At 52.9% G+C, this 20,621-nt stretch overlaps 1 protein-coding gene across 1 annotated transcript in view; it reads left to right on the top strand.

Moving 5' to 3' along the window:
• The window catches only part of Mad1l1 (mitotic arrest deficient 1 like 1), a 288,272-nt gene that overhangs the window by 240,013 nt on the left and 27,638 nt on the right, over nt 1–20,621 (top strand). The gene's annotated exons all lie outside the window — the stretch shown is intronic.

Consider the following 20,621-nt stretch of genomic DNA (forward strand, 5'->3'; position numbering starts at 1 on the left):
TGATAGTTTCTACAGTGCACCAAGTATTCTTATTGAAAACTAACACTAATATTTGCAGAATAGAGAAGCTGAGGGTAAATAAGGTCCTCTACACCGCTGACCAATCTTGTAAAGTGTAGCCTGGCAGTGCAGTCCCTAAACCCACCCCGTCTGGTTGCTGGGAGATGGGAAGTCTGTGCTGATGGAATAGTTTGCTGATGGTTTGTGTGAATGCACTAAAATGGGTGCCTCCACTGTGGGGTCCCACACAGTAGCTCCCCGTAAGTACTCCCAGTGTCCGTCATCCCCCAGCTCCTATAGATCTCCTGCCCATCATGCTGCTATTTCTGGGATATCCCAAAGGTGGGACCCTCTGTGTGCCCTTGTGCACTGGATTCTTTCACTTAGCAGCATTCACTTGAAATTCCTCCAGGTCCTGGGCTTGATTGCTCATTTGTTTTGATTTTTTGCAGAACTAGAGATACAACCCAGGGTTTCATTCATGTTAAGCCAAATGACATCCCTGAACCATGTCTCCCAGCCCCTCCCTGAGGAATTCTAGGCAGGCAGGTGTTCTACCACTGAGTCACATCCCCAGCCCCTCACTGGGGGATTCTAGGCAGATGCTCTACCACTGAGCCACACCCCAGCTCCTCACTGGGGGATTCTAGGCAGGTGCTCTACCACTGAGCCACACCCCAGCCCCTCACTGGGGGATTCTAAGCAGGTGTTCTACCACTGAGCTATACCCCAGCCCCTCACTGGGGGATTCTAGGCAGGTGCTCTACCACTGAGCCACACCCCAGCTCCTCACTGGGGGATTCTAGGCAGGTGCTCTACCACTGAGCCACACCCCAGCCCCTCACTGGGGGATTCTAGGCAGGGGCTCTACACTGAGCCACACCCCAGCCCCTCACTGGGGGATTCTAGGGAGGGGCTCCACCACTGAGTTCGACATCCAGCCTTTAGTTTTTTGAGATAGAATATCGCTGTGTAGCCAGGCTAGCCTCAAGCTTGTAATCTTCTCTCCTGTGGGTCACCACACTTGGCCTGGCCATTTCTCTCCATCACTGGTATTTGTCTGTACCAGAAGTGTTGTGTCCATTTGCCTACTGACATCTTCTGTGCCCAGTTTTGATTCATTATGAATAGGCTCCATGACAGAAAACTTTCAATGCTTTCTTGACAGTTTAATAATGTCGAAGTCACTGCAAAGTGACTTGGCCCTAAGTCAGTTGATGCAGAGTCCATAGTTTGACAGCCTCCACTCCTTTATCAGGAGCACTCCCCCTTCCACATCTGCACACCAAGGTCCACCAGATGTGCAGCTGAGGTGGAGCCTCACTAGAAAGCAAAAACGGCCCTGGAGATACCATCATCTCCTGCTTTGCTTCTTGACACACTCTCAGGCACATACGCATGCGCGCGCGCATACACACACACACACACACACACACACACACACACACACACACACACACACACACACACACTTGACCTCTGTCTGGTCCCCTAGGGCTTCCCATATGGTGCCTGCTTCTGAGAATCAGAAGAGCAGGGTCAGAAAGTGATGGAGATGACATGGGTCCCAGTGGGAGCCTCTGCACTTGAGTATGCACTTCAAAGCTGTGTGCTATATGCTGTGTGTCAGTGTTTGAGGAGTGGCTTCCTTCTGCCCTTCCTCTGCTGCCCAGTGGTCCCTGACAGCCCCAACGCGTCCTCAACAAAGTGCACACAAGCTCATTCATTCCTTTCTCGCTGCTGTGACAAGGCTCCTAACGGAAGCAGCTGAAGGCACGAGGGATGGAGTTGGGCTTACAGCTTCAAGTGATACAGTTGATCTGTAGGGAAGGCATGGTGTTGGGTGGCTCTGTCCATAGTGGCAAGAGTGTAAGATGGCTTCTCCTCTTGGTGGATCAGGGAAGCAGGAAGCCCAGGCTGGAAGTGGACTCAGATTTAGCCATCAAGGTGTGGCTCAGTGGTAGTAGCCTACAACCTCCCCATGTCTCCATGTCCCACAACCTCCCAAGATAGTGCCACCAACTGGGGATCAGGTGTTCAAACAGGCAAGCTTGTGGGGAGCATTTCATATCAAACTATAACAGGCTGAAAGAACCACTTCCTGGTGCCTCTTGAGAACCATGGGAGTGGTTCTGCACCCCTGAAGGCCCTAGGGTGATGCTGGGCTGGAAGTAGGAAGGGCCCGATGCTGAGATCCTCAATGTGCAGGCCCTGCTTGCTCTCCAGCCTCTCATAGCCCATCAGTGGTAAACACTTAGGTAGCAAACACTTGCTGGATATTGTGTGCCAGGCAATAACTGGGCCAGAAACTGAGCTCCAGGCCCTCCTTTATACTACACTTCCCGTGGCTCTGCTCACCAGCTGCTGACCTCAAAGGCCTTAGAGCAGAGCATGCCAGCTCCTGTTTATAGGTTCAGTGTGGTGTAGCCCCTCAGTGCCTCTCCCTATGGGGCCACAGTTTTCTTAACTGGCTACAATTCTTAGCAACCCGGTGTTCACTGCTCCATGATGAGATCAGGCCGAGCATCTGTGGCCATGGCTCCTGCCAAAGAGGTGTAGACTGGCTTCTGGACAAGGGCCTGCATCCAGCTGGGGTATGTGGGCACGGGCTGAGATTTGCTCAGGGTTTATCGCTCCCCGATGAAGCTTTCGCATTTCCACTGTAGTGTAGACGTGACCTTCATAGCTGCCCTGCCCCTTCCTGTCAAAGCAGCCTTGTAAACACACAGAGCAAATATGCCTGCCTGCCTGCCTGCCTGCCTGCCGTGTTCCCTGCATCCGTCTCACCCAGATCAGGCATGATGCCCCGGGTTCCCGGAGGGATGGCTGCTCACAGAGGAAGAACCTCTGAGAGTCTTGCTGCCTTGGCTCCACGTCACCCACCGGTGCCCTAAAGGAACGTCCTAGTCCAGTGGGTTAAGAGTGCTACAGGCTAGGGAGGATTCAATCTAGGCAGAGGGGGAGAAACTCCCACTCCCAGAGACAGCATCGCCTTGGTTCTGCTATTGCACACCTAGGAATGGTGTGTCTATGCTGGCAGGTAGGACCTAAGTTACACGCCGCCCTCAGCTCTATTATCAGTGGAAGGAATGTGAGTGTTGGAAGTCAGGTCATGGGACAAGTAATAGGAACAAAGTTGGAGACACCAGGTAGACATAGCCATGTGTCCTTTAGGAAGCAGGAAGCAGTGCATCCCATCCCAGGGCAGTACGTTGTCAGGCTCACCCATAGCCTCCCCTGCCTGGCTCAACCTATGTCCAGCCCCTAGACACCTGCAGCCTACACTTGTCCAGCTCACACCTGGTGCTCACTGGTATTCGCTGGAAGGCCCTAGTAACCTGGCCTTCTTCCTCCATAGCACAGTGGGACAAAGGCTGTGGAAAGCAGGCAGGGAACAGAGGGCCTGAGAAAGGGGCAGCACAATACCCCAACTTCCTGGGGTGGGCATGGAGGGTAGGCTCAGGTTGTGGGCACCTAAGGAGCCTCTTGCTAGAGGCCCTGAAGTGTTCTGCGTGCAGGAGAGATCACTGCCACCAGGGGACAGCTCAGGGGTCCTGCCTCTGACTCAGGCAACCACACACAAGCCCTGATCCTCCACCTTGCCATGGCTCCCACCGTGATCTGCCCTTTCCTTGCCTGATGCCATGGCTCCCACCATGGTCCTCCTTCTGCCTTCTCTCTCTACCCTGCTGTGGCTCACCCTGGCATGGAAAATGCTTCCCTAGCCTCAGTTGTTTGGTCCTCACAGCCATCTTCCTGGACAACCAAGAGTGAGGGGCTGAGTGAGGAATAGTGGGGTCAGTAAGGAACACAGTGATTCAACCGAGGGCTCGTTCCCGGTGGGACAGCCAACAGCCTAGACAGCAAAAGCCAGGGGACACAAGGCCTTCTTTAGTACTTACTGGTTGTTATTGGTGCTGCTGTGGAAGTGGCAGTGGTTACAAAGTGGAACTGTCCATCCCGCCCCATGCCAGCACACACACAGCATGGCAGACTTCCCAGCAGTGCCCATACCCTGGGCGCTCCAGGCTCACATTCTAGTCAGGCATTCCTGCTTCTGCCGAGTCGTTATAGAACGTCTTCAGATGTCACCAGATCTAGGAGAGCATCCTAATTGGCCAGATAGGGAACGAGGTGAGTTAACAGAGATGGGAAGGGATGTGTTTTAGGCTGATAGAGTGAGGGTACAGAACCTTGGGCATTGCCAGCAGCAGCTGGACACAATGTATTGTGTCACACTGATGGGTCTCCGCTCTGGAGAGTCTCCTGCTAGCCCAGGGATCCTGGAAACTGCCCCCCTTCTTCCCCACCCCCTCTCACATTCATAGGATCATGGAGACCCTGGATGTCCCCAGAGACCTCATCTGGTCTCCTTTCTTTATTTTGCAGATAAGATGAGTTATGGGGCAGGGTGGGGTGTGACTGTCCAGTCGCTCACAGGGCGCATTGTGGAACCCAGATGGAACACAGAATCCCTCTTCCACAGCTGTGGCAGAGCAGGGAAAGGAGTGCTGGAGGAACCACAGACCTCTGGGTGTGGTGTATGTGACCCATCTGGTGGCACACCCTCCCTGCAATGCGTGGCTGGACAGTTACTGGTGCCCAGTTTACAGAAGGCAAGGGCCTGCAGTTAGGGCTGCTGTATCGGGAGCTGTCCACTCCCATGGTGCTGAAGCTGAAATCAAAGATGGGATCCTGAGCCTGGAAGCCTGTCCCCACAGCCTCCCAGCCAGTTGAACCTTATCCCGGGTACAAAGCCTCTGTTGGCCACAGCTCTCATCTGTGGCCTTCCTAAAGATGTCACTGCTAGAGGGGCACCGTCTGAAGAGAGGCTGCCCTGTGGGTTTGTTCTTTCTTAGCTTGGAGCTTTTTGCAGATGTCTCCAGGGCGACACTGTCTCATTGCTCTACCCTGTGCCACATTAAGCCTGACCAAGGGAGGAAGAAGGGCCCTTTGGACCCTGTGTGTAGGCAGTTCAGCCAGAAGTGGGTGACGGGCAGCTGTCTCTACAGGGCTGGGTGGAGGAGGCAGTGCACCGCTGTCATACCCCCTTCCCCCCCGACAGGCAATCAGGCCCATTCACAGGCTCCTGTTGGCAGAGGCCGGCTTCTGGAGGCTTCCTGTCTGCCGAGATAACAATGAGATCTAGATAGACACTTTAATTTGAATTTGCCTTTTTGGGTCCCCTGAATTTCAAATGGAGTTGTTAAAAATGCACACTGACTTTAAAACCTGCCTCATTCCTTCAGTTGAGTTGGCTGAAATTACCAGGCTCTGGGATCTCAGCAGTGCAGGAGGCAGAGTCATTCTGTTGGATATGCAGTGCCCCTGAGACCCCAGCAGCAGACACACTCATTCTCAGGCTAGGGCTCATGTTCAAGAGCAGTTCCCAGGCAGGGATCACTGGGTTTGTGTGAGAGCTGACCCTCAGCCAGCGGCACAGGACAGGGAGACCAGTGAGGGTGGCTGAAATTGCACAGGTGAGCAAAGAATGAGTTGATAGGGCAGAGTAAATGCTGAGCTCCCTGTGGCGAGAGCGGTTTGAGGAGAGGCCAGTAGATCTGGGTGGGGCTGAGTGTCAGCTTCCACACCCACCTCCAAACAGCCATCTTCTGCCAGGGTCAACAGCCGTATTCCTGAGAGGCAGCACAGTACAGAGGAACAAACTGGTTTTATTTCTAGCAGTTTGCGCAAAGGCTTTGTGGTCAGGGAGTCTCGGGCATCCTCAGAACTAAGTCAAAGCACTAGGATGAACCCGGAGTGTGGGTTCATTCCCAAGAGCCCTGGGAATCCATTCCAAAGCTTTTTTTTTATTTATTGGTGATGAGATGGGGCTGTCCAAGGATCTTGGGCTACCCTGTTCTCAGATTGCCTTTCTTTTGGTGTAGCTATAACCTCTGCATACATAAATGCCCTGGAGTTCCAGAGGCTGAGGCAGGAGGATTACTGCAAATTCAGGTCTAGTTTGGCCTGCATAGTTCAGGCCAGCCTTACAGAAAGACCTGGTTTCCCAAAAAAAAAGGACAGGGAGCTAGGATGAGTTAACTCAATCAGTGAAGTACAACCTGAGTTCAATTCCCAGAACCCATGTTTTTGTTATTGCACATGCTTTTAATTCCACCACCAAGGAGGCAGAGACAGGTAGGTCCCTGGAGCTCACTAGCTAGCCTAGACTAATCAGAGAGTCCCAGATACCAGTAAGAGATGTTGTCTCAAGAAACAAAATGGAGCCAGGCAGTGGTGGTGCACGCCTGTAATCCCAGCACTCGGGAGGCAGAGGCAGGTGGATCTCTGTGAATTCAAGGCCAGCCTGGTCTACAAAGGGAGTTCCAGGACAGCCTCCAAAGCTACAGAGAAACCCTGTCTCGAAAAAAAGAAAGGAAGGAAGGAAGGAAGGAAGGAAGGAAGGAAGGAAGGGGAGGGGGGAGGGGAGGGGAAGGGAAGGGAGGGAGGGAGGAAGGAAGGAAGGAAGGAAGGAAGGAAGGAAGGAAGGAAGGAAGGAAGGAAGGAAGGAAATGGATGCTCCTAAGGAGAGACATCTGAGGTTTCCTCTGGTTGCTGCCACATGCACATACACACATGTGGGAGGATGGGAGTCTGTGCCCACTGAAGTCAGCAGAGGGTGTGTGCTCCCCTTGGGGCTGTAGTTACAGGCTTTGTGAGCCACCTTTTGTAGGTGCTGGGAACCGAACTCTGGTCCTCTGAGAGAACAGCAAACTCTTAACCTCTGAGCCCATCTCCCCAGGCTCCTGTAGGACTTTTGTGTAGGGGTGGCCTTTGGGCCAGAAAAGGCCCTGCGCTAATGGTTTGCAGAGCCTGCTCTGGACTCAGAGTGTGCAGATGAACAGCCCAGGCTCCTATAAATAGCATCTCAGCACTTAGCAGATCGAAAACAGACGCCGACTCCAGGCTTCTCACTTACGGGTAACTTCTGTCATGCCTCCATATCATTAGTGTACGTTGGAGAACCCATTATCTTTTAAATCTTTTATTCTTTTTTTAAATTTTCTACACTTAAATGCTTCACAAACACCTTTCAAATGTGCACACACACTGACGGTCCCGCACCACCCTGCGCCAATCTTTGCTCTTCTGTAGGAAGACCCTCCTTACCATTGCTCATGGGTGGGTCTCTAGCAGCCCCTCCCCCCCTACTTATCCAAAATACTTTTATTTCATCTTCACTTTGACTGGATCTGTGATCTGTGTTTTATTTTCTTTCAGCTTCTTGACTTTTTTTTCTTTTTACTTTCTCATTTTTCTGTGAGTTCTGATGAGAAATCCGCTCACAACCTCACCCTGCTCCTTACACATACTGTGGTTCTTTCGGCAGCTGGCTTTATGGCTTCTTTGTGTTTATCTTGTTTATTGTTCATCCAGCTCCTCGGGTTCATGCATTTAAAACTGAGCACATTTTGACGATTTCAAGCCAACTCTGGTGGCACAGGTCTGTAATCACAGCTTCTTAGGAGGCTGAGTCAGAGGGCTATCTGGTTGAAGACCATCTTCAGATACAGAGTGAGCTCAGGGCCAGCCTGAGGAACTTAATGAGACTTTGTTGCAGAATAGAAAGCAAGAGGCTGGTGAGCTGGCTCTGCAGATAACGGTGTTTGCCTCCAGGCATGAAGACCTGACTTTGATCCCCAGGACCCACATGGTGGTGGAAAGCACTGACTTCTCAAAGTTGTCCTGTGACCTCCACATGTGCGTCATGGTGCTTGTGCCAGCCCAATAAATAAATCACTAACGTCACTTTAAAAAGTAAATGGAGTGTGGTTCAGTGGTAGAGCACTTTCCCCTCTAGAGAGGGGCTGGGTCAGGGCCCCAGTAGGACAGCAGTACCTAAGTAGACTCCACCAGCAAGGCCTTGGGGACGTGGCTCAGTGATAAACACTAGCATGTATGCACCCCTGGTTCCATTCCACACCCCCAAAGAGTAGTAAGAAGAAATTGGAGGGGATGGGGCTACTGCACTTTCACATATTTCCCACACCTCTCTTAATTCCTCCCACGCTCCAGGTCCACACTGCTTTGGTTGCTTGGCACCCACGTACTGCTGTTGAATCATCCTTTCCCATAGTCTTCTGTGTCTCTGATGTGATCTTGGTTGTTGACCTTCCTTCTGGAGGGGCTGATCTGCTATTAATCTCACTCAGTGGTGTTTTCATTCCAAATACTGTTTTTCATGTGTCAAAGGTCTTACATGGTTGAAGCCAGGCCTGGTGGCACAGGCCTATAATCCAGGACTCATAGCCTGAGGCATGAGGAATCTCAAGTTCAGGGCCAGCCTGGTCTATATAGATGACCCTGGGCTAGGGAGATAGCTTAGCCAGTCAAGTTCTTGGGGACCAGAGTTTGAACCTCAGAAACCATATGTTTTAAAGAGCCAGGCATCGTAAAAAAGTCCTTGCCATGCTGGTGCTGGGGAGCCAGACAGAGGTGGTCCCCTGGGGCTCACTGGCCTGCTAGCCAGGCATACAGGGTGTAGTTCTAAGCCCATCAGAGACCCAGCCTCAAAAATCGAAACAAAAGGTTCACTTGGCATCTTCAGTCTCTAGTGATCTGTTGCTTTATAAGAAGATACCCCCAAACTTACTACCTTAACAGCAGTGCAGTTTGGGTTTGGGTCTGTATCCTTATCCTGCCCCTCCTCCTCATGGCCTCTTCATCCACTCCATCTCTAGCACCTTCTCTCCCCGACTCTGTCTCCTGAGCTCAGCCCCATCCAGATGACCTCTCCCCAGCAGCCGCTGTTTACTGGGGATTCCAAACTCCTTGCCAGTGGTTTGTGAACCTCTCCTAACTGGTATGAGCAGGTGGGCCCTGGCCTTTGTTGCCAGAACCCATGCCCTGCACTATATGTAAGGGCTGAGCCTTGTGGCTCTCTCAGGGACACGAGAGCCAGGCAGCACTTGGGCCAGGTGTTGGTGACAGTCAGCTCCAGCCTGCCCAGGCCACCCTGCTCAGAGCTTTGTGCTGCAGCTTAGCATGTAAGCTCCACCACACACTGTCATGCCGAGGTGAGGCCTGTTCACCAGGCTGGGTCTCTAACACTTCCCAGGCCAAGTATGGCAGAGGAGATGGGAAGGGGGTGAAAGCCAGCCCCACTGTTCCCTCATAGCAGCTTAATGCTGAACTTCTCCAGCCTATTCCGGTTGTCAGCATGAGCCTGGCAGGTATCCCACCCTGCACAGAGACCCGCAGCCTAGCCATGCAGAGGCCAAGGCAAGAGCAGGCCGTGGGCCCTCGAAATCTCCAGGCAGGACCGTGGGCTCCCGGCTCTCCTCAGCAACTGTGAGTGGTGACGGTGCTAATTGATGATTGTAACTCATTACAAACTCACCATAATTAAGTTACCCATCGATGCCTGGGAGATTAATGGCACAGCCAGGTTACGGCGCAGTTGCATTTAGTCTAAACTCACATTTCAATTTGTTTGATGGTGGGAGCTAGAGGGTGGGAAAGATTGGACGTCTGCATCCCGTGTGGCACAGGCTCATCCCAGAGGACTCCCTGGAAACTAGGGAATTTGAGACTGGCCCTGCCTTCCAGAAGACAGGGTAAATTGGTGAGTCAGAAGCATGTGCCAAGGGAACACTGACCTGCTTCCAGCTGCTGCTGCTGTTAGGGTCATACAAACCAAGAGTGTTCTGTGCTCTGCAGCACCTGAAGTCCTCACTCATTCTCTCGGAGATTTTCCACACATGGCCACAGGTCAGTAGCAATGGTCCCCTTTGCTAGTTTAAGTGCTATTGACTCACTGTAGTGACTCCTGTGTGTTCCTAGGAGCTTCACTGTACAGCGTCCAGGGAGCCAGTGTGATCACTGTGTGGTGCAGGGGTTTCAGGTATGCTGGAATAGGGACTCAGTATGTGGACTATCAAATGTGCTAAGGGGCCACCATGCTTCATAGCTCATGTGCTGGGACTTGGGTGTGCAGGGTATCAGTGTGCCAGAGGATTGGTGTGCAGAATACCAAATGTGCTGAGAGCCACTATGCTTAATCTCTCACTGGCGTGTCATCAGCACTGTGTAGGGTAGCTGGTGTGCCAGAGTGGTGTACTAGGTCTGCCAAGGTTACTGTGTAGGGTGTCCGGTGGGCTGGGGTCATAATGCAGGTCGGCGGGAGCAAGTCACCATGTGAAGTATCCAATGAGTTGCTGCTCTGAGTATGCAGCAGGCTGGGGGTACTGTGTAGAATTTGGTCTTTGGGGACATTGCTGTTCAGAGTGCCAAGTGTGCCAGGGTTTGAGTCACTACAGAAGAGCAGATATGCAGGGAGCCACACTGCCAGCCCCGTGGCCACAGGCATTTGGACTTCGGTGAACCTGGTGCCAGGAGCCACTCTAAGCTGCAGGAAAGGACAACTTGGAGCGGATGAATGCACTCAGTTTAGTTTCTATGTCACCACCCACAGCTGCCACCTCAGAAGGCGTGGGCAGTCCCCACACTGCTGGCTGGCTCCCAGTCACAGATTGTAGAGATATCACAGTGTGAGACCTGCCTTCCCTCCTTCGAGCTGTGGGCAGTGCTGGTCAGCTGTGCTCTTGCCAGCTTGGCGGTCAACGCTGCTGGAAGCCTCTCTGGGAGACAGCACAGCCTTGCTCCGCTGAGGCAGCACCTCTCAGCAGTCCCTGCCCCTGGGAAGAATGCTGCCATGCACAGACAAGCCAGCCCTCCTCTGTGCTGGCCCTACCCTACAGGAACCACAGTGAGCCAAGGCAGACACTAGACATGCTCCAAATGGTTCTTAACCGTTAGTGGCTTTACCTGCCACATACTTCATGTCAAGAACATGAGCGCCTTGGGTGACTTTATGAGGGCCACCTGGGCTCAGCACTTTGTCAGGTGAGCAGCAGGACTTGGCAGCCAGCTTAGAAGAGGCTCTGAGGGGTGCAGACAGAAAGTGTAGCCCTTGGAAGGCCTACTTGGATCCAGTGACTCAAAAATACTAGGAACGAGGTATACAGGCTAGGGGCTTTGGTGCTCAGCATGGCATGTATGTGCATGTGACTGTCCAGGTCCCTGCCAGCTGGTACTCATGTCTGCATGGCATAGCAATGGTTTCTCCTTCCTCCCTCCCTCCCTCCCTCCCTGGCTTGCTTCTGTAACCATCACAGAGTCCCAGCCCCTGGGAACCCCGTGGCTACTTCAGCACTCAGCAGTGTGGAAACTGGCGAAGGGCGTGGACTCTCAGAAGTCCTAGCCCTGCACATGTGCTCTGCTGACCTCAGGTGCATCAGGTAGTGCTGAAGAATAGGGTCACAGTGCTGGGGCTCCAGCAACCCCGCTGCCTCGCCCTTCCATCCTGGCTTGTTCCTCTCCCTGTGTTCCTAGTAGAGACCAGAGTCAGGTTCAGAAGTCATGGGGATGGCATAGTGCTCGAAGGTCCCAGAGCCCAGCAAAGCCCATAGTACCTCCGAGTTCAGGAGCTTGGGAGAATGGGTTGCTTTTTTGAAATGGAGCCACACTAATTCCGAAGGTCTAATTTAGGCTGCCAGAAAGTGGCATTTGGGTCCCCGCTCTGTCCCCATGTGACCTTGGGCAAACTGTCCACTCTTAGGAATGCTGTGGCATCAGATAAAGCCGTGTATAGAAAACACCTGAGCTTTGGTGTGAGCTATATGACATGTTCCATCCAGGGCCCAGGAAATAGCAAAAGATGAATTCAAAAGATGGCTGTGGAGTTCAGAGCTGCCCTCCTGCCACGTTGGGAGCAGGTGTGACAGAGCAGAAGGGAGGGACAGAGTTTCTTAGAAGCTGGTGTCACTCCTTATTCCAAGAGGTGGGGGAGAGGCGAGCAAGGACGCTGCTTTAATTGTGTGATTCTGATCTGGGCAGACACTCTTAAATGCTTTGTAATCTATTTTTAATAAGTCATTCAAACAAGCCCAGCTCCAGTTAACGTCCAGAGCTGATAGCCTGCCATGCCCACCCCACCCGGTCCCTTTGAAGAGAGGCTGCCCTCACTTCCCCTTCCCTCGCAGCGTGCCTTGCCGTCTCACAGAATCCTTGGTCTAAGGAGAGAGACAATGGCCTCCTGTCCCCTTCTTTGCCTGACTTTGGGGGTCTTGTCCTGGCTGAGGTGGCTAGAATGTAAACATGGCCTGCTGACAGAATGACCAGCAGGGCCTTTCTGAGGTGTGTGGGGTGCAGTGGCATGGGCTGTGGCAGTCCCCAACTATGCCACCACCTCAGCCCTATTCACTGAGTGCCGCCATGGGAGACCAGCTGTCCTCTTCACTCTGTGCTGAAGGACAAGTGGGCAGACGCTATCCCAGCGCTATCCCAGGAACACAGACGCGGCAGCTCCCCCCACCCCCAATGCCACTCCCTGTTCTGGGTGGGAACCTGCTGACCTCTGTGACTCCAAGCACTATGCCTGCTGCTCCCCCCTCTACTGGCCATCAGTCCCAGGGGATTCTGGGAGCCTCGTGCTGGGGCCAGCTGACATTGCTGCAGGCAGCCCTGTCTTGGTTTTCCCTTCTCACCCTTCACTCAGACTCCGAGTTTCCCAACCTTCAACTCTCATGGCAAGCCTTTGCCCCAGCCCCACTCCTCCCACTTCCGGGGGGGACATTGGCAGTGGGAGCTGCTGAAGACCATGCTAGTGTAGGAGTCTTCCCTCCCCACAGCTTCGGCTCTCTGTCTGCTGAATGGAACTCTCAGAGTTGCATTTAGCTGAGCCACACATGCATGGTGTCCATCACAGTGTTGATTCTGTCTGGCCATGGGGTTCCCCCTATCTGTCAGCATGTTCTCACTCCCCAGCTCCAGCTATTACCTGGGGGGAATGAGGTGGGGGTGGGGAGAGCCAGCTGCAGCGTCTGTGTTCCTGACAGCTCCTGGGATAGTGCTGGGAGCCTGGTACCTGCCTCTCCTCACCTGCTGCTGGCCTTCCTCACCAGAGGGCTCCTGTGGTGCTCCCTCATGAAGGGTGCTCCCTCATGAAGGGTCCTCAGGGGCTCCCTGTCGGCCCCCCGCAATAAATCCAACCACTTTCCACAGCATAGTGTCCAGTGCCCTTCATCCCTTCTCCCACTCAGGTCTCTGTTGAGCAAGGTACAGGCTCAGCCAACAGGGAATACTTGGGAAAGTTCTAGAGTATTACTTAGCCAGCCAGGCATAATAGCACATGCCTATAGTCCCAGCACTTGGAAGGCTAAAGCAGGAGGATCGGTTTCAAGGCTATCCTGAGCTAGCTATACGAAACCCTACTTCAACGAGACAAGAATTGAGGACTGAGAAGATCAGGTAAAGTGCTTGTTGTACAAGCATGAGGCCCTGAGTTCAGTCCCCACCACCTTCATAAAAGCTGGGCTCTGACGGGTTCGTAGCAAAACCCAGAGGTGGGTGATGGGAGGAGACAGAGACCAGCAGATTCCTGTAGCTTTCTGGCTAGCCAGTCTAGCTGAATCGGTGAATCAGTAAAAATACCTGACATCAGGCCGGGTATGATGGTATATGCCTTTAATCCTAGCACTTAGAACAGTATATGGATTTGTGAGTTCAAGGCCAGCCTGGTCTACATAATGAGTTCCAGGACAACCAGGGATACACAGTGCATGAGACCCAGCCTCAACAAAACAAACAAAAAACCCACAAGCAAAAACCAAAACCAAACAGAATCCCTCCTGGCTTCCTCTAGTTGTGTACATATGTGAACGTGCACACACAGATACACACAAGTAGTTTTAAAAGAATCACTTAGCATTCCCAGTGCAGATCCCAAGAGGGCTAACCCACTGCACTTCCTTGTCTTAGGAAGACCTAGGCACCTGCAGCTCATGACCTCAAGTGTCTGTCTCCCAGCATGCACCTTGGTATCCACCACCCTAGGCACCTAGCTCTAGCATCCCCCTAGACATCTGTCCTCCCAACACATACCTGAGCATCTGCCCTCCTATACTAGACTCCTGTTTCCCGGCATGCATCCAGACTCTGTTATCTTCCCTTGTTCCCTGGGTGCCTGCCTCCCAGCGTGTACCTGGGCTCGGTTGTCTGTTTTGCACGCTGAGCACCTGGCTCTCAGGTCTCAGCTACAGTCTGAGTGTCTAGCATGACAGCCCCTTGGATCCCCCCAGAGCTTATCATAGAGGATGCACATAGCCAGCAGGATTCCCAGCCCAGGCCAGTGCCTCCTCCGCATGCCACAGGAAGAGGCACTGTACCAGTCTGACTGGGATGGGGCTTGTCACACTGAACCTTGACAGTGTCGCAGGGCAACAGCAGCCCTTGTCTGTTTACAGAGTTCACGGAGCCTCCGTGTGCAGAACACAGGGCTCTGAACCTAACAGGAAGAGGGAGCTGCCAGGGCTGCCAGCCAGGTGGGCAGTGAGCTAGCCTGCAGGCGGGAGGGCTGGCTGAGATAAAGAGCTGTCACTCCACAGCTCACTGTGGCCTGTCTCCGGTTCTCTGTGTTCCAAGTCTCCAAGGCAGCCCGGCCTGATTAGCTGTGCAAACTTCATTAGTTCACATCCAAGTTTGTGGAAGGCATCCCTCAAGGGAGCCGTGTGAACAGCCTCCGGTTACCAAGAAGACCAGATTCCATGCTGAGGTGGCGATATTAATATTGAACATACCCTGCTCAGGTTGCCAGCCTTCCCCAGTGAAGTCTCATCTTTCCCGTGGCTTCTTGGATGTGCCACCCTTGTAAATAATATTAAAGCCATTTCTTCTTAGATGTGCCACCCTTGTAAATAATATTAAAGCCATTTCTTCTGGGGAGTCAGTCCGAGGTATCCATCCTGAGGCACCCTCACTAATCCTGGGGGTAAGCTCAAGGGGCACCTCACCCTTGCCAAGAGCCCCGGACAGGGCCAGGTCACCTGCACTGAGTGGGGCTGGCCTCCCCCATTTTTGTGCATGCAGCCTGGGGTGGGCTTGGTTGGACAAGCGCTCATCAAGAGTTCTCCAGACCCCTCCAGCCAGCATGTCTACCAGTCTGAGAAGTGCTTCCGCTCCTAACAGTAGCCCAGCTGCCCACTGAGGGTGTTTCAGATTCACCCTTTAGAGACTCCCCCAGCAAGAGTGGGTGTTCAGAAGCTAGAAGCAATTTGGGTAATGACACATCCTGTTCCAGAGCCTGACCCAATCAAAGGGAATGGCCAGGCCTTTGATGTTCAGTTCCCTAGAGCACTGGAAAGATAGACAGCCCCCCTCTAGCCACTCCCACACACCCTACCTGGAACAAGGCCCCAGCCTGCCCTCCTGGGTGTTGGGCTGACTATGGGGGAGAGGTACTCCTCTATGTCCCTGCTCGTGTGCTCTTCCATAGACGCCATCCCTAGACTCCCTCCAGGGGGTGCACCTACGCTGTCTGCTCACTCCACCCCAGATCTTCTGGGAAGCACCCGCCTTATTGACCCCACCATAGACCCCTGTGCACTTGACCCCAGGCCTCCCCCGGGGCCCACTTGCCCCGCTGGCTCCCAGACAGACAGCAGCCCCTCTTGGCACACTCCACACAGGCAGCTCCTCCTTGGTTTCCTCTGGACTTTCTTCAATGGCCTCCAAGTCTAGGCAGCCAATGTCAGTGCACAGCCACAGTGAGCTCTCTCTACAGGGTTGTCAGGACCCGTGGCCAACAGGGCTGGGACAGCTACACAAACATGGCCCTCGGGGAGATGGCATCTCTCCATGCCGGAGGCTCCTTGTTCTCAACAGTCTAGCTATAGTAGGCACTAGAGACTGCCTACTACAGCTCTGGCTTCGGTGCCCTCAGGCTTCCTATAGGGTTGGCCGCCCAACAGCCTGTGTGGGAAGCCTGACAGACCCTACCCAGGTTGCGCTCCCTGCTCATCTCAACAGTTTATTGTGGAGAGAAAGACCTCTCATGAGTCTGCCAGTGGCTACACAGCCTGCCCCAGGCTCACAGTGCCTGTCACCTCCTCCTCAGCTGGTCTGTAATGGGCTCTCTGTGGACCCTTGATTGGTTTTTAACTAGGTCTCCAGCCCATCCCTTCCTCCCTCCTCTCTCTGCCTGACTGGCCACATCAGGCATCTGCCTCTGGGCCTCTGCTGTACCACCTCTGTTGGGGATGCCTTTTCATGAAGCCTTTGGGTCTGGAAACAGAACAGGCTAGTGGGCTAAGAATGTGCCCCCTTTCACATCCCCAGCTCCATACCAAAGCATTCCACAGTCAGTGTCCCTGGCCTAGGCCTCTCCTGCCATCCCCCATCCCCTCCCCCATTTATAGTCAGTGATAAGCCCCAGGCTCAGAGCCGGCTACCTCAGGTCAGCAGAGTTTTCCATTCTGCTGAATTTATTCCCATAGTTACCCCTGTTCTGCAGCAAACAAACAGCACTTGCTCCTTTTTAGCAATGAAAAGACTAATTTACATGAAGTTTATATATGTTAATAAGGTGTGCTGGGTACATAACAGCCTGCAGCTGTTACCAAGTAACCTCCACTTGTGGGCTGACCCTCCTTCCTACTCAAGTTCGGCCTGCACACCTGGCTCCACCCTGCACACCTGGCTCCTTCACTACGCTTGGGAAGCAGGCAGCACCGCCTTTCACCTGAGTGCAGCCTTGTAGCAAGTCCTCAGCAGATCCTTGCTTTGCTGGGGGAGGGGGGCGGACAGACACCTGGAAGACTCCCGGACGAGAGGGGAGTTGAGGGCTGAGGGGAGGGTCAGCAGAAGCAGCTCTTGAGCCTCCCTTTCCTCAGGCTAGGGCTTCTAAACTTCCGTCACAATTTCTTTCAGCCCAGTAAACTTCATGCACTCTCGGTGTATAGCTGTATAAGTTAGGTATGCAAATCAAATGTTTGTTCATAAAAATCACAAAAGAAATTTATTGGAAAACAATTATTTGCTCTGCACATCATTTTTAGCACCTATCAGAGAGGAAGCAAGTTCACATGCGCAGATGGGGTTGTCTGTTTAGTGGTTGTGGGTGCACATGTGTGCACCTGGAGGTCAGAGGACAGCTTTGAGTGATATTCCTTAGGTGCCTTGTCCCTTCTGCTTGAGTGACATAGGATCTCATGGGTCTGAAATTTCACCAAGTAGGCTGTGCTCTGGCCAGTGACCTTCCTCAGAGCCATCCACCTGTGTCTGCCTCCCACTTTACCATGGGTTACAAGGGCATGCTACTGAGCCCAGTGTTTTGCATGGATTCTAGGGACGGAACTCAAATCCTCACACTTGTGAGACAAGCACTTTACCAACAGCCGTTCCCCAGCCCTTCTGTTTTACATCGAGTTTAATGTCTGCTGCACTGGGATGTGGAGCAGCATTTGTTCAGAGTTGACCAATACTTGGATTTTCTCATTGTCAATGGTGAGAATTCCATTTCACATCAGTATGCCATACAAAGTGGCAGGTGCGTGTTGGGGCCATTTCAGAAATTGTTGGAAATTCTGTCCTAACCAAAAGCCAAAGTTTGGAAAATCTTAACAGTTTTGAAACTTGAGTCAGCAGCTCCAAGATCAGTTTTAAAATCAGACTTTCAATACAATGCAAAAGTATGCCAGTTGGACCCTTCCGTTGCTGAGGAGTGGTGGTAGGAAATGTACCAAAGCCTTCACTTTCCACAACTGAGCCACTGTGTTTCAAGGAAGGCAGAGGACGTGTGTGTGCAGGCAGACTGCAGTTCCCAGCACCCAGTGGTCTCAAATCTCAGGCAGAGTGCTCAGGGCAGCACTCGCTGGCATTGTTGTGCCCGACATATATGCTGTGCAAAGTATGCATCATTGCATGTTGAGAGCCAAAGCTGCAGCGATGCTGTGGGATGCAGCACAGGTGAGCACTGTTGGAAACACCTGCTCATTCCTGGCTGATTTGGAATTACTTTTCAATCATGGTGCATTCAACAACCTCTTACTGTCCCCAGGTGTTCTGTGGCCTCAGCATTCAGTTACATGGTCTCATCTGGGATGGTGGCCCACAGATCAAGAAGCTGGGTTCCAGGCAGGGCCTCTCCTGCGTCCTAGAGGACCCTTGGCAGGTCTGGAGACATTCATGGAGACTACTGGGGCAGTGTTGGTTGCTTCTAATGACTTGAGGTCAATGCACCAAAGATTCCCCCATCCAGTAAAAATAATCTAGCCTCTACAGTAAGTGCAAGCTGAGGGTGTGCTCTTGGGTTAGCCTGGTCACTGCTGAGACTTGGACACCATGAGGTCTAGAGTCCACAGAAGGCATTGTGGGTGAATAGACTCTTATCTGTATGCATGCCCCCGTCTTTCCTTTACTAACTGGTACCTAAGAAGGCTGCCATCTTAGAGCCATCAGACAGGAAGTGATCAGCAGATGGCATGGTCTTATTTCAAAAGGCTAACCAGCCTATGTCTTATTTATCCTCAGCCTTCCCTCACTCTCAGCCACAGAGCCTGTGTTCTGAAAGATAGAGCCACTGGCCAGGGCCTGCATGAAGAGAACAGAATCCAGTGCCTTGCTCCCAGGCTGCCTTCGGTGGCCTCTCCTCCCTGCCTGTTGCTCTCCCGCCTGCCTGCCTTGGTACTCTAGAGTTGAACAAGCTAGGCAGCCTTCTGCAGCCCTGACACTGAGCCTCCCGTGGTGACTCCTGGGCACTGTACAGCTCACACAGCCCCTGCTGGGGTGCTGCAGAGCACACGGGTGTCCCATTTTACAGCAGAGTTTTGGAAAACAGTATGAGGCAGACACCTTGGCGTCTCTGTCCCTGCGCCAGGGAAGCATTGTGTTGCTGTCCCCAACCAGCCTTCTGTGTGTTCTCTGCCTGTCCCCAGGCCCTTGCAGGGACCCTAGGCTGTGGCTCGTGTTCCTTGAGAGGGGCTACTCCACCAGGTCCTACTTCACTCAACAGCAGCTGTCCTGTACCCCTTGTGACATCCTCTCCCTGGCATAAAGGCAAGAGTCCCAGGGTCCAGGTTTATCCCTGGCACCTGCAGAAACCAGTCCTGCCCCTGACTCGGTGGAGCTCTAGCCAGGAAGCCACCACCTCCACTAATGCATGCAGGCATCAGATGCCTGCCTATGGCCTGCGAGTTTCTGCCAACCCTGGAGACTATGTGCCAGGCTATGTCTCTCCTCTGACTGTTCCTGCTGCTGCAGGCTGTATAAACAGGAGGGCCATGGGAGTAGTCAACTTGCTACTACACATCTCTAGCCTGTCAGTGTTAATCAACCATACCTTCCAATCAAGGCCTCCTAGGCTCATCCTGGTGGCCTGCACTACCCACATGCCATGTGACGGCACATGACCTTCTCCATCCATGATGAGGCCAGTTGAGCATCTACAGGAGAGGTCTATATCTGGGAACAGGCCCAGCATGCTATTTATACTAGTGTGCCACACAGAAGACAGACTGGGTCCCCATGGTCTTGTGGACCCAGAGCCAATTCTGCAGACCTTGGCCTCCCTCCCTGCCTCTCCTAGCCCTTCTGAACAAGAAGTAACTTACCTTACCTGTAGGCAGTCCTCCTGGGCAACAGGCTTTAGACCCACCTGCAGCTCCCCTTGATGATGTCAGCTTCTCTCCCCCCCCGCCCGCCACACCCCCCATGCATGGCTTCAGCCATGGCCACTCCCTGAGAAGCCATTTTTTGGCCAGGTGAGATGGCCCATGGAGGAAAGCCAGCCCCACTGTGGTGCTAGCAAGGGCTCTTTGGGCTTGGTCAGCTCAGAGGTAGACGTTTGCCTCCCAAATGCCTTCGATCTCAAATATGTGCTCCCGTGCTGTGTTCCCATAGGAAAAGCACAGAAGCTCAGGGTACCTCTCTAGCGGTGTTGTTGAGTCTATGACATTAACACAGAGACATTCATGTCTATGGGGGGGTGGTGGTGCCCTAGTACAGAACATTCTGTGGGATGAGAAGGAGAAGACTGTGAAGAGCTCAGGGAGAACATTCTAGAAAGCCCTAGGAGCTACCAGAAGGCCACAGTAGGCAAGAGTGGACTCTGGCTATGGTTACACGTCCTGGGTACCCACTTCTCACCTGCTCTGTTTCCCCAGGCCTTGGTGTTTGACCAGCCCTGATCCTGGCTTCTGTCCACAGGGCTAAGGGTTTGAGGCCCTTGCCTGTCTAGTGTTAACCCCAGAACCTTGGGCCATCCCTCTCCCCTGAGCAAAGCACCTTATTCAGACTGCGAAGCTGTCAACAGGACCCCAGCTGCCACATACAAGCCCTGGTGCAGAACACGGGAAAAGGGTACACTTTGCACTGGGAGATCAGGATTATCTTGCCTCAGTGCTTAAGTGCTTTGGGGTACGGGGGAAGCGGACATGGGAAGACCTGTTCATCAGGAGCATGTAAACCTCTCCAACCCCGGCTCAGGGCTAACAGTTGCAAGTAAAGTTGCTTAGTGCAGTGAGTCCTTGGGAACTGCCCTCTTGGAGAGTGGCTTACATTTCTGTTTTATTTTAATTAAATGTTTGGGACTACGTGTGACTGCTCATATTAAAGAATGCTGTGCCTGCAAAGTTCCATGCCTTAAATCCCCAGCTCCACAGACAGTCCATTCCCCATTTCCTAAACATCTTTTCAAAAACATTCTGCTTCTGCTGAGTGCATGTACCTGTGTGTGTGCTTTTAAAAGTACAGATAACCGCTGTGCCACAGATCTGGTTCAGTTCTTCACAGTGGTGCTTCCTGTGGCCATGTGTCACACTGCCTCTTTCTTCCTGGTGGCT

Source organism: Onychomys torridus, chromosome 22 (assembly GCF_903995425.1).
Source record: "Onychomys torridus chromosome 22, mOncTor1.1, whole genome shotgun sequence".
NCBI classification, from domain to species: domain Eukaryota; kingdom Metazoa; phylum Chordata; class Mammalia; order Rodentia; family Cricetidae; genus Onychomys; species Onychomys torridus.